Source organism: Suncus etruscus, chromosome 2 (assembly GCF_024139225.1).
Source record: "Suncus etruscus isolate mSunEtr1 chromosome 2, mSunEtr1.pri.cur, whole genome shotgun sequence".
Taxonomy (NCBI): Eukaryota; Metazoa; Chordata; class Mammalia; order Eulipotyphla; family Soricidae; genus Suncus; species Suncus etruscus.
Genome location: NC_064849.1, coordinates 89,162,037 through 89,173,525, shown reverse-complemented (window position 1 = coordinate 89,173,525; position 11,489 = coordinate 89,162,037). Strand labels below are relative to the sequence as shown.

The 11,489-nt window shown below is 39.5% G+C and overlaps 1 non-coding gene and 2 pseudogenes across 1 annotated transcript; 1 reads left to right on the top strand and 2 right to left on the bottom strand.

Moving 5' to 3' along the window:
* Positions 1-358: 358 nt before the first annotated feature.
* Positions 359-463, bottom strand: LOC126002349 (U6 spliceosomal RNA). The gene has a single exon (XR_007493084.1). It is a non-coding gene; the product is annotated as a U6 spliceosomal RNA (small nuclear RNA).
* Positions 464-1,034: 571 nt separating this feature from the next.
* On the bottom strand, positions 1,035-1,116 carry LOC126003007 (uncharacterized; annotated as a pseudogene).
* Positions 1,117-10,975: 9,859 nt separating this feature from the next.
* On the top strand, positions 10,976-11,094 carry LOC126002898 (uncharacterized; annotated as a pseudogene).
* The last annotated feature ends 395 nt before the right edge of the window (positions 11,095-11,489 follow it).

The window sequence follows — 11,489 nt, the reverse complement described above, 5'->3', positions numbered from 1 at the left end:
ATGACTGCATAGTGAGCAGGGCATTTGCCTTGCATGAAGCTTGCCTGGGTTTGATGCCCAGCATCCCATATGATCCTCATAAAAAAAATTTAAACCAGGGTTGAATTCAAAATATCTATTTTTTTGATTCACCTTCAATACTGGACAGGAGAGTTATTTCTTATCAGAATTATTTATTTATTTATTTATTTATTTATTGCCACAACTGGCAATGCTCAGGGATTACTCCTGATTCTGCACTGAGAAATCGCTCCTGGCATGCTTGGAGGACCACATGGGATTTCAAGATTCAAACCAGGGTCTGTCCTTGATGAGCCACATGCAAATGCCCTACCACTATGCTATCATTCCAGCACCAAAGAATATAAAATGCTTCAGGAATTTACAGTCATTTTTGTATAGGGGCCATGCTAATCTTTTCTGTATGGTTTCATTTTAATATATGTACTGTCAAAGCAAGCACAATTTTAGTATAATTATATCTATCTATGTATCTTATTTTTTATTATTATATTTTTAATGATATACAGTAGTGCTCAGGGATTATTCTCTTGGCTCACGTCTTACTCCTAGTGGAGCTTGGAGAACCATATGAGGTGCCAAAAATTGAATCCAGGTCAGCTATGTGCAAGACAAGAACTTTACCAGCTCTATTATCTCGCTGGCTCCTATATTTTATTATTGATAAAGTTTTCATTAACCAAAAACATATATTGTGGATGCATTCATATTCATCATTATATATGCATAAGGATATAGGTATGCATATATATGTATTCATGTAAGTAGATTGTTCATTGTTGTCTGAATTTGAATCAACTGCTTGCTCATGTATGAACTATGTGCTCTGTGTTAATGAAATTAGATAATTAGAAATTAATAAAATTTCCACAAGGATGCTCAGAGAAGAAGACTTCCATATTTGTCAGTTGACATGTGCACTCCAAGAACCTGGCTCTAGACTTGTGTCCTGTCCCGGTGCTCTCCAGGGGAAAAGGTTCTAAGTCCCTGGCATGTTGGGAGGGAGGGTTCACTGGCTGAAATATTTGTTTCAATTAGCAATAATCGTGCCTCAGATAAAACTCATTGGCTACAATACTGCCACTGTGCAAAGCTACTGACTGAAATATTTGACCTATCCTTCCCCATTTACTTCCCCTGCTCCAGCAGACCCCACTTGCAGGAGGGTTTGGCACACGGAGGCAGAAAATATAGGTAAAAAGGCATTGGGGGTGCACAAAGGTCATGATTTTCTGATGTTCCTATGAGATAGTTTCTCTAGTGAAAAAGGAGTTCTTGGGGCAAAGGGATAGAACTGCCCTAGAAATTTGCCTTTTAAAGTAAATTACTATAAAGCTGTCCTCATTTGTTATTAGGTAGCAATTTCAATTTTACTTGTGTCTAGTTTATCTCTTGTATTTAATTTTATTATATATAGTATCGACTGGTTTCATTATTATATGAAACATTGATACTTCTTGCATTCATGAAACATTTGGTAATCAAAGTGAGAGAAAGAAAATGCACAATTACAAATGGAGTTGCCATGTCTGTACCAGCCCAGCTCCACAGACTCATTCTGATCCCGAAAGAGATGTATACCAAGCCGTGAGAAATCATGGGTACTTGGGACTGGAGTAATAGCATAAAGGGTAGGGAATTTGCCTTGCATGCAGCCTACCCTAATTAAATCCTTGGTATCCCATATTCCAGGAGTCTGAGAGGCGTAATTTCTAAGTGCAGAGCCAGGAGTAACCTCTAAGCACCTCTAAGTGTGGCCCAAAAGACAAAAAAATAAAAATTGTGGGCACACTAGCCATGCAGCAGAAAGTTGGCTGAAAGCTGAAAGCTAGAAGAGAGGGTTGGCCAAGACACTGCCCTGACAAAAACATGCCTGCTGTATCCAGCACAGATGGCTGGTTTTCCTATGGCCTTGTTTCACCAGTCCTGTACAGTTCTCTGCAGAGACACCAATCTGAGAAAACTTTAGGTATGCCAGTATTTGGGTTGACATCACCAGGACTTTATTGGAGTGAGTGTTGGCACTCTACCCTACCTTCTCTACTTTTAGGAGATCTGGCAGCCAAAAACACTTCCCACAAAAGCCATAGTATTTATAATAAGGTTTTAAATTCCTAGACAGCAGAGCCACATTCATGGCCACACAACTTTATTTTTGTTCAATACTGTTATCCACAAAGTAACACACCAATTTTGATGCCAATGTGTAGCTAAATTCACTTAATGTTCAGACACAAATAAAATAACAGAATAGTCAGCAAGCAACAAGAGCTTACTAAACTTTCTGACAATGACTTAATGACCTTATTGGAGATAGAATAATTTTTGCAAATTTTCTTGTCACTGTATTTCTTTTTTCCTTTCTTTTTATCCTTCTTTTTTCTATTTTTTAAAAATAATTTTGCTCTCACTTATCTGGAATCAAATGTTATGATCAACTATGGTCAATTATATTCTTCTCTTTGCTTGTGAACTAAAGCTATAATCAATAAAGGGTAATTGGGGTGCATGGGAATAAACCAGGGCAAGCTATGAACATAGAATCAGTTCAGAAACGTTGGGCGTGCAGTTGTTCCCAGAAACGTCATTGGTCAGCTGCATCCATTCATACAGATGATACATAAGTGATCAATTGTTGGAGGCAGCAAAGGCTCACCAGGTCTTGAAATCCAAATGCAAATAAATGCTTACTTAACTGGCACTGGCAGCTATGCTTCTCTATGACGGAAAATGCCACAATAGAGATGCGATCCGTCTTTTCCTCGCAACTTTAATGGACCTTCGAATTACCACATCTCCTTCTTTACATCGGAGTGTTTAAGTTCCTGAGGTCATCAGCAGTTGCAGTTGTTCTGCCATTTAAATCAGAAAGCAACTAAAAGCTACTGCTACTCTAGCCTGAACCTATTTACAAAAAAATAACAGCAGGATTTGGATTGTTTGATTCATTTGATTCTCGATTTGACAAACCTACTGTTGGCAGTAAGGAAACAGCCTTGTGGTGTTTCTAAAATTTAAACAATGACACAGACTGTACAAAATCTTCTCATTTAAAATCTGGTACAATTTGTTAACTTCCAGCATTACAAATGCACCATGAGCCCGGGGAGACAGTCTTTGTCTGCCTTTAGGATTGGGGAGACATGGGAACCACATGTTCAATAGCATCTGGAAGTTTCCTGGCATGATAGGCACAATGACAATGTGCTGTCAGAGCAGGGAAAATCAAGCTCAGTAATGAAAAGATGAGCAGAGAGTTGTATGGCTCTGTCCAGGAAATCCTGAATGTTAGTTATTTTGCCATCTACTTCTTTTTTATTTTAAAAATAAATCTGTATTTAAACACCTTGATTATAAACATTATTGTATTTAGGATTCAGTCATAAAAAGAACACCACAAAGCCCACCACGAAGAGTGGTGAGTGCAGTTAGAGAAATAACTACACTGACAACTATGGCGACAATGTCAATAAGTGTGAGAAGTTGAATGCCTGTCTCTAATACAGGTGGGTTGAGGGAGAGGAGAGAGATTGGGGACATTGTTGATGGGAATGTTGCATTGGTGAAGGGGGTGTTCTTTTTATTGCCATCTATTTCTGATGAGAAAAAAATATTGGCTTTGAGAAATGGTGTATTTTTTAAAGGGCTTCCATAGCCAAGGGTTGAAAGTTTGGTAGTTAAAAACCAATGATTTTCACCCTTTTTAGACCTCTGTGCACTAGCACAGGAACTTGGGTGAGTAGTTGAAAGCCAGTTGGTTTAAGCAAAATAAGTTAGAGTTTTGTTTGAAATACCAGAGATGCAAGATCAAAATGACAACAGGCTTGGTTTCCTGTAAAGTCTGGGAGGAAGACTCCATCCCATGTTTATTCTCCACCTGGTAGTTTATTTCAATCTTGAGGGAGGGTGGCTCTGGACATGCAGAATCATGCTCTCTGCTGAGTGGGAAAGTCTCTCAAGCAGTGCTTGAAGGCTCAAAGGCCACTTCCAGGATTATTCAATAAACTAGGCAGGTGGTTGAGTGATTCGGCCAGAAGGTGTGGTTCAGCCCAATGGCACTGACATGGCTAAGGTCACTTCAGTGGGGATGCCTGAGAACCACCAGGATCATACTCAGCAATGCTCAAGGTTTTGGAGCCAAAAAGAGCAGTGTAGAGGTGGGATGAGAGCTAGGTGGTACCAGGATCAAATCAAAGACATGTAAAAAGCATGTGCCCTTAGCCTTGCACTATTTCCCTAAATTCAAATTTCCTCTTTTAATAAGGGCATCAGTCATATTAGGTTAAAGTACATCATTTGAACAAACCATTTTAAACATTTTTGGCACAAATACCCTCTCTCAAATTAAGGTATAATTTAAGGTACTGGTGTGGGTATTTCAACTTGAGTTTTGAAATGGTACAATTCAACCCATTACATAAGTGGCATAAGTGTTACTAACTAATAATAAGAAGAGAATCGGGTTTGCTCTGCACCCAGTCCTGGACTTCCCCTGAATGGACTTGCAAGATAAAAAATTTGCTCTCTGCATCATGTAGGGAATCACATCTAGCCTGGCAAGGGTCACTGTAGTCTGAAGATATTTCTCTATATGCCACAAAACCCAGCCTATAAGTCAAGTTGTATGAAATAAACTATTATCCAGCACGTTTTCTATTGAAACCTTGCAAGTGATGGTCAAAAATTTAGAGACAGTGTGAATTTTTTGGCATAGACTTTACTTTTCCAATGTAACTCAGAATGATACTCTTGCTGACACAGTTGTTCTACCATTTACTCAATTTCAGGGTGTGTAATGAGTTAAAAAAGAAGCTATATTCAAGTGTTAACCCCAGGTACTTGTGAATATGGCTCTTCTGAGAGAGGGGTCTTGGTAAATATTATTAAGACTCACCAGATAAAATCATCTGGGAATTCTATGAATTCCAAATCAAATTACTGACTCCTCGAATGAGAAAATGGAAGTTTAACACATAGGCTTACCTGTATGACAAAGGAGCCAGTATAAGACACTAAGATATGAGAGAGAAGGAAAATAGCATCTTAGAAGTCATTTGGCCTCAAGATACTCAATTTGGAGCCACCCAAATTTTAGTGTTTTTGCTTACTAATGTGAAAGGTTTTCTCCAATTATGCCATCTTCAAATTTTCTTAAAAGAAAATAGAAAAATAATAGAGTGAGTAGGGCTTTTACCTTGAATGTAGCTGACCCAGGTTTGATCCATAGCACCGCATATAATTCCCCTAGCACCACAAGGAGTGATCCATGGGCACCATGCTAGGAGTAAACCGTGAGCATTGCTCGGTTTGACTGCCCACCTCAAATTTCTTTTTTTTTAAAACTTTTATTGTGGCAGAAGTTAATTACAAATTTTTCACAGTAATATTTAAGGTACATAGTGACAATGAATGAGGGGCATTCCCACCACCAATGTTGCCTTCATCTTCACCCCTATTCCCAACATGCATCCCATATATATCCCTCCTTTACCGCCCAGAATACTAGTGTAACTGGTCGCCACTTGTACAGCTTGCTGTGAATTGGGTATAGATTCTGTTGTCGTTGACTTTGGGTCTGATCATTTTTTATTTCTACTAAATGTTCATGCGAGTGTCTGAACCTGGTACCAGGCACAAGATGTGGGACTGAGAAGGTAGGTGTTCTTTTGCTTTGGGAGCTGGGTGATGGTTTGCTGGGGCAGTAGGTTGGTCTCGGTACCTAAAGGGTTAAGAACTGAAGGTAAAGAGAGTTAAAGAAGAAAGGATAATGGATCAGGACTGGGGGATGAGAAGATAGAAGGATTTCTGAAGGGGGGTGGAGGGATAATATATAAAAGGGCTATATACACCTTGGGCATGGATTGTTTACATTTTAGGGTTGACAATCAGAGAGGAGTCCACTGTCTTACAAACTCATGCCCACGTAAAGTCAAACATTAGTGATCTATTCCTAGGTTGTTGTTGGAGGCGTGACCTCATAGGCTGGGTCTGAGCTCTTAAGAAATAATTGAGTTAAGAAAATAAATAATTAGGGCCCGAAGAGATAGCACAGCTGCATTTACCTTGCAAGCAGCCGATCCAGGACCAAAGGTGGTTGGTTCGATTCCCGGTGTCCCATATGGTCCCCCATGCCTGCCAGGAGCTATTTCTGAGCAGACAGCCAGGAGTAACCCCTGAGCAATGCCAGGTGTGGCCCAAAAACCAAAAAAAAAAAAAAAAAGTTGTCTTATCCACAACTCTGGCCCAGAATAGGTACCAAATAGGTACTGGGAATGGAAGACAGGTCAGTCACATGCAAGGTAAGTGTTGTGTATGTAAACATTTCAATGGGATTATTATGTTACTGACCCTACCCTGATCAATGATTTTGCCCTACCCTAGGTTGTGACCTGGCATTCTGCTCCCACCCTAGGGTGGTACCTGATTCTGCTCCCACCATTGGGTGGTACCTGGTCCCACCATTGGGTGGTACCTGATTCTAGGGTATAAAAACAAGGGCCTGTGGAAGGCAGGGTTTTTTTGGCTGGAACTGATGCTGAGGCTTTTGGCTTCAGTCTTGTCCTCTGAATAAAGCTGATATTTTCACAAGCCTGACTGCCTGCTAGCCTTTTACCCACTGCATTTACCTCAGAACCGCCGGAGAACCGCCGGCTGAACAGGGTGGCAGACGAATGCTCTGAGCTGGAGCAGAAAGACCTCATCCTCCATCCCTCCATCAGTCAACCCCATCAAGGGCAGTATTGCAACAGGTAAGTGCCTTACCCATTGTACTATTTCTCCAGCCTCAAAGAAAACTTATATTTGGGTGCCAACGCTTACTGATTCTATACTTTATCAGTCCTCTAGACCATGGTGGCAGTCCACTTTGTCATCACATTTTCTCCCTGAGACTCATTGTTACTCTCTTTCCTCCCGTCATTTCCATTATAAGAAATTTGAGGTGGGGCCGGAGTCGCCATCTTGCAACCTCAGTCCAGGCAGCCCTAGGACAGTGTGAGTGTGGAAACTAGGGAGCAGACAGGCACCACACTTGCCCGGGAATGCAGGAAGAAAGCGCCTGGGGGTCACCATCTCACTGCCTCATGCCAGGCGGCCCTGGGACACTGTGAGAGTGGAACCTCACTTGCCCAAGAAGGTAGGGAGAAAGCGTGTGGGAGACTCCATCTCACCACCTGGGACCAGGCAGCTCTAGGGACACTGTGAGTGTGGGAACCAGGGAACAGACAGGAACCACACTTCCAAGTCTGGGAACACCCTGCCCCTTCCCGCTGAACCCGCTGAACACTGAACCCGCTCACCTAATTTATGCCAGATAGTCAGCCTAGACCCAACACCCAATTTCCTCAGATAATCCACAGCCTATAAAAACAGGATAGCAAAAACAGTGAAGCAGCTTGTAATATCCCTATCATACTTAGACAAGCCACCTGGATAGAAAAAATAAACTCTAAATTGAATATACCCTCAAGAACCTCTAATACAATCAATACAGCAGACCACTTTATTAAACCTGAAAACACAACATTTAAAACCAACAAATGCAAAGAAATATGGGTAAACTAAGGAAGATGCGAGCAGCTGGGAAAATGGAAAGTAACCCTATCAAGTTTCTAAGTCCACTAAGATGTACGTGCCCAATAGATGAGAACCTAAAATTGAAAATGAATGTTTAAGCAATGGAAATCAAGGAATCACTAGCCTCTGAAATTAAGAAATCTATAGATGAACAATTCAACCAACTCAAATAAGAACTTTTACAGAATATGAAAGAATCCATACAATGGAACTATGGGAAATAAAAAAATATGTTGTCAAGCCATAATAGCAGAATCACACAGTAAGAAGAACGCATAGATGAACTTGAAAAAGAAAACAAAACTACAAGACAACGATGACAAAGAAGTCACTAAGAAAGAAGGAGACAAAACATTGGAGGAAAAAGTTTGGTACCTAATGAACAAAGATAAAAGAAATAACCTTCAAATTGTATGAATACCAGAAGAGGAGGGAAAAGGAAAAGGAGAAAAACAAGTAGTGAGGAAAATAATAGCAGAGAATTTCCCCACCCTCATGAAAGAAAAACCCGTACAAACCCAGGAGGCAAAAAGAGTCCCTAATAAAATAAACCCTAACAGACCAACACCAAGACATATGGTAATCCAATTGGTAAAAAATAAAGAGAAAGATGTTTCTTTTCTTCTGGTGAGTTTTATTTATTTTGCAATATTCTTCATTGCTGCTTGGTCCAACTGCTATGGAAAACAGTATGGAGGGTGCTTAGTAAACTCAGAATTGAGCTGCCATAGGACCCAGCAATCACACTCCTGGGTATCTATCCCCAAAAATGAAGGATATGTATGTATGTAAGTATGTATGCACTCCACTATTTATCACAGCCATCAGCACAATAGACAAGATTTGGAACCAACCTCGATGCCCAGCAACAGATGAGTGTATCACGAGGATGTGGTATTTATACACAATGGAATACAACATAGCAGTTAGAAACAATACAATCATGAACTTTGCAGCAACATGGATGGACCTAGAAAATATTATGTTAAATAAAGTAAGCCAGAAGAAAAGGATAAATACAGAATGATAGCACTTCTTTGAGGTATTTAGAATATATACCACATTTACATATAGTACTCCATGAACAGATACAAGGGTCAAAAGTGTTGAAACTCCAAACACTGTAGTAGATTACAGCATATGACAAGGAGCAGTGTTCAAATGAATTAGAAGGGGGCAATCCAAAATCACAAATATCCATTATAACAAAGAGACCAGCAACAATGGAAACAGTGGTTTAGAGTGAACAGGTATGTAATCAACCTCTAACTACAAAGGTCTATAATAATGTCCTAATGTATTTATTTACATAATATGAGTTGAATCCTGGGATACCCACTAAAGTGATTACTAACAATATGTTTTAATGCCTTAATTTTACCAGGTATAAAATAACCCATCAACTTCTTTATCCACAGTGGTCTTTGGAAACAAAGAATGGACACCCTAATTTTAAACCTCAGTATTCAACAAAGCACTGACAGAACTTTACAAGAAAAAACATCTAATCCCATCAAAAAATTGGGAGAAGAAATGGACAGACACTTTGACAGAGAAGAAATATGAATGGCCAAAAGGCACATAAAAAATTGCTCCACATCACTAATCATCAGGGAGATGCAAATAAAAACAACTATGAGGTACCACTTTACACCACAGAGATTGGCACACATCATAAAGAATAAGAACAAGCATTGTTGGAAGGGATGTGGAAAGAAAGGAACTCTTATCCATTGCTAGTGGGAATGCCATCTAGTCCAACCTTTATGGAAAGTGATATGGAGATTCCTCCAAAAACTGGAAGTTGAGCTCCCATATGATCCAGTTATACCACTCCTAGGAATATAAATTAGGAACACAAAAATACAATAAAAAAATCCCTTCCCTACACCGATATTCATTGCAGCACTATTTACCATAGCAAGACTCTGGAAACAACCAAGATGTCCTTCAACAGATGAATGGCTAAAGAAATTGTGGTACATAAAAACAATGGAATATTATGCAGCCATCAGGAGAGATGAAGACATGAAATTTTAGAATCTATTATGCTGAATGAAATAAGTCAGAGAGAGATGTAGAATAGTCTCACTCATCTATGGGTTTTAAGAAAAGTGAAAGGGAGATTTGGGACATTGGTGATGGAACTATGGGAAATAAAAAATATGTTATCAAGCCATAATAGCAGAATCATACAGTAAGAAGAACGCATAGAGGAACTTGAAAAAAAAAAAACTACAAGACAACGATGACAAAGAAGTCACTAAGAAAGAAGGAGACAAAACATTGGAGGAAAAAGTTTGGTACCTAATGAACAAAGATAAAAGAAATAACCTTCAAATTGTATGAATACCAGAAGAAGAGGGAAAAGGAAAAGGAGAAAAACATTTGGTGGACTACCACCCACCAAATGAATCAGCTATTTTTCTTGCATACTTATTCCATTATTACTCTCAAATATTTGGTGGTTTTAAAGCATATTTGTTTAAATTGTGCTATGATTTGGGCATTTGAGGCAAGTTCAGTGTCCAAATATGAGAGGTGCTATACCACCCTGAAAAAAAAATACCAAGATGGCACATGGAAAATTGTGGAAGATGTCAGAAGAATGTAGAGGAGAAATGAGGCCTGAAACTATGAAGACAAGAACATTCTCAGGGGTCTCAACAGTATTCAAGAAAGTGGGGGAACCTCTGTAGTCAATATTATGAAGTCTTAGGTTCTGGATATTTATTTAGAGATTACTGGGAGCACAGCCACCAGGACTGTAAAGATTTTTGCCAACACTTGGCTCTTTTATAGAGAATGACTTGTATATTTTTTCTCAGGGAGATTTTGTCTTTGCAAAAGAGGACTTTTCTTCCTGGTCACTGATCAGAATCTCATGGCTTTATGGGGCCACTTTCAGGAAAACCTGTTGGCTCTTGCATGCTACAGATAAATAGAATTCCAAACCCTTCAATAGAAGCACAGGCAAGTGTTTCCTAAATTCAATCAGTATGGCAAGCTGCATGCTCTGAGAGTCATTGAGTCCTTCTGTCATGTGGGAGCATTTTCATTCCAGGGCTGTTACCTAGGGTCACTTGGTGTGAAGGTCAAGTGATGGGAGCTGTGTCAACAGAAAGATCAAGAACACAAAACCTCAGCCAACTGTTATTCTCTTAAGAATTAGGACCAACCCTTCGTGTGCCCAGGAAAAATGCCAGTGGAGAAAAGTCAGAGTTTGGGGGAATAAAAAGTCTTGAGTATAGTGGAATGAAGAGATGGATCAGGATGGAGAGAGCCACTCTACTTCTATTTTAAGGAATATTCTGCTTTCAGCAGTGGTGTGTTCAAGCTAAATAAATAGCAAATATGTCATCAAATCACTACTTTTAGTCTATACGGCCATACCACCATAAACGCGCCCTATCTCATCTGATCTCGGAAGCTAAGCAGGGTTGGGCCTGGTTAGTACTTGGATGGGAGACGGCCTGGGAATACCGGGTGCTGTAGGCTTAAAAAAATCACTACTTTTAATGATTTACTCTTTATTTGAGGGGAAAAATAGCTAAAACCTGGAGCCAACTGAGTTGATATCAAAGACAAGAAAATATGTTTCTGAACAGTACCGTTATGGAAACACACAATTCATATTTTCACCAGTTCCTCATGGGGAGAGAACTCTTTCGATTTTAGCTCTTTGTTTTGATATGCTGAAGATTTATCAGCAATTAGTAGAATTCACAGAGCTCCTAATTTCTACCTGGTTTTACAACAGAGTCCCATTACATTTTGTGAAATCAATCACCAAACCTGTATTGAATCACTCCTCAGTTGATTTAGCTTCACAGAAATAGGAAATTGAAGATCACATTCCCAAAGATCATTTTCATCAAACCCGTATTTTAGGT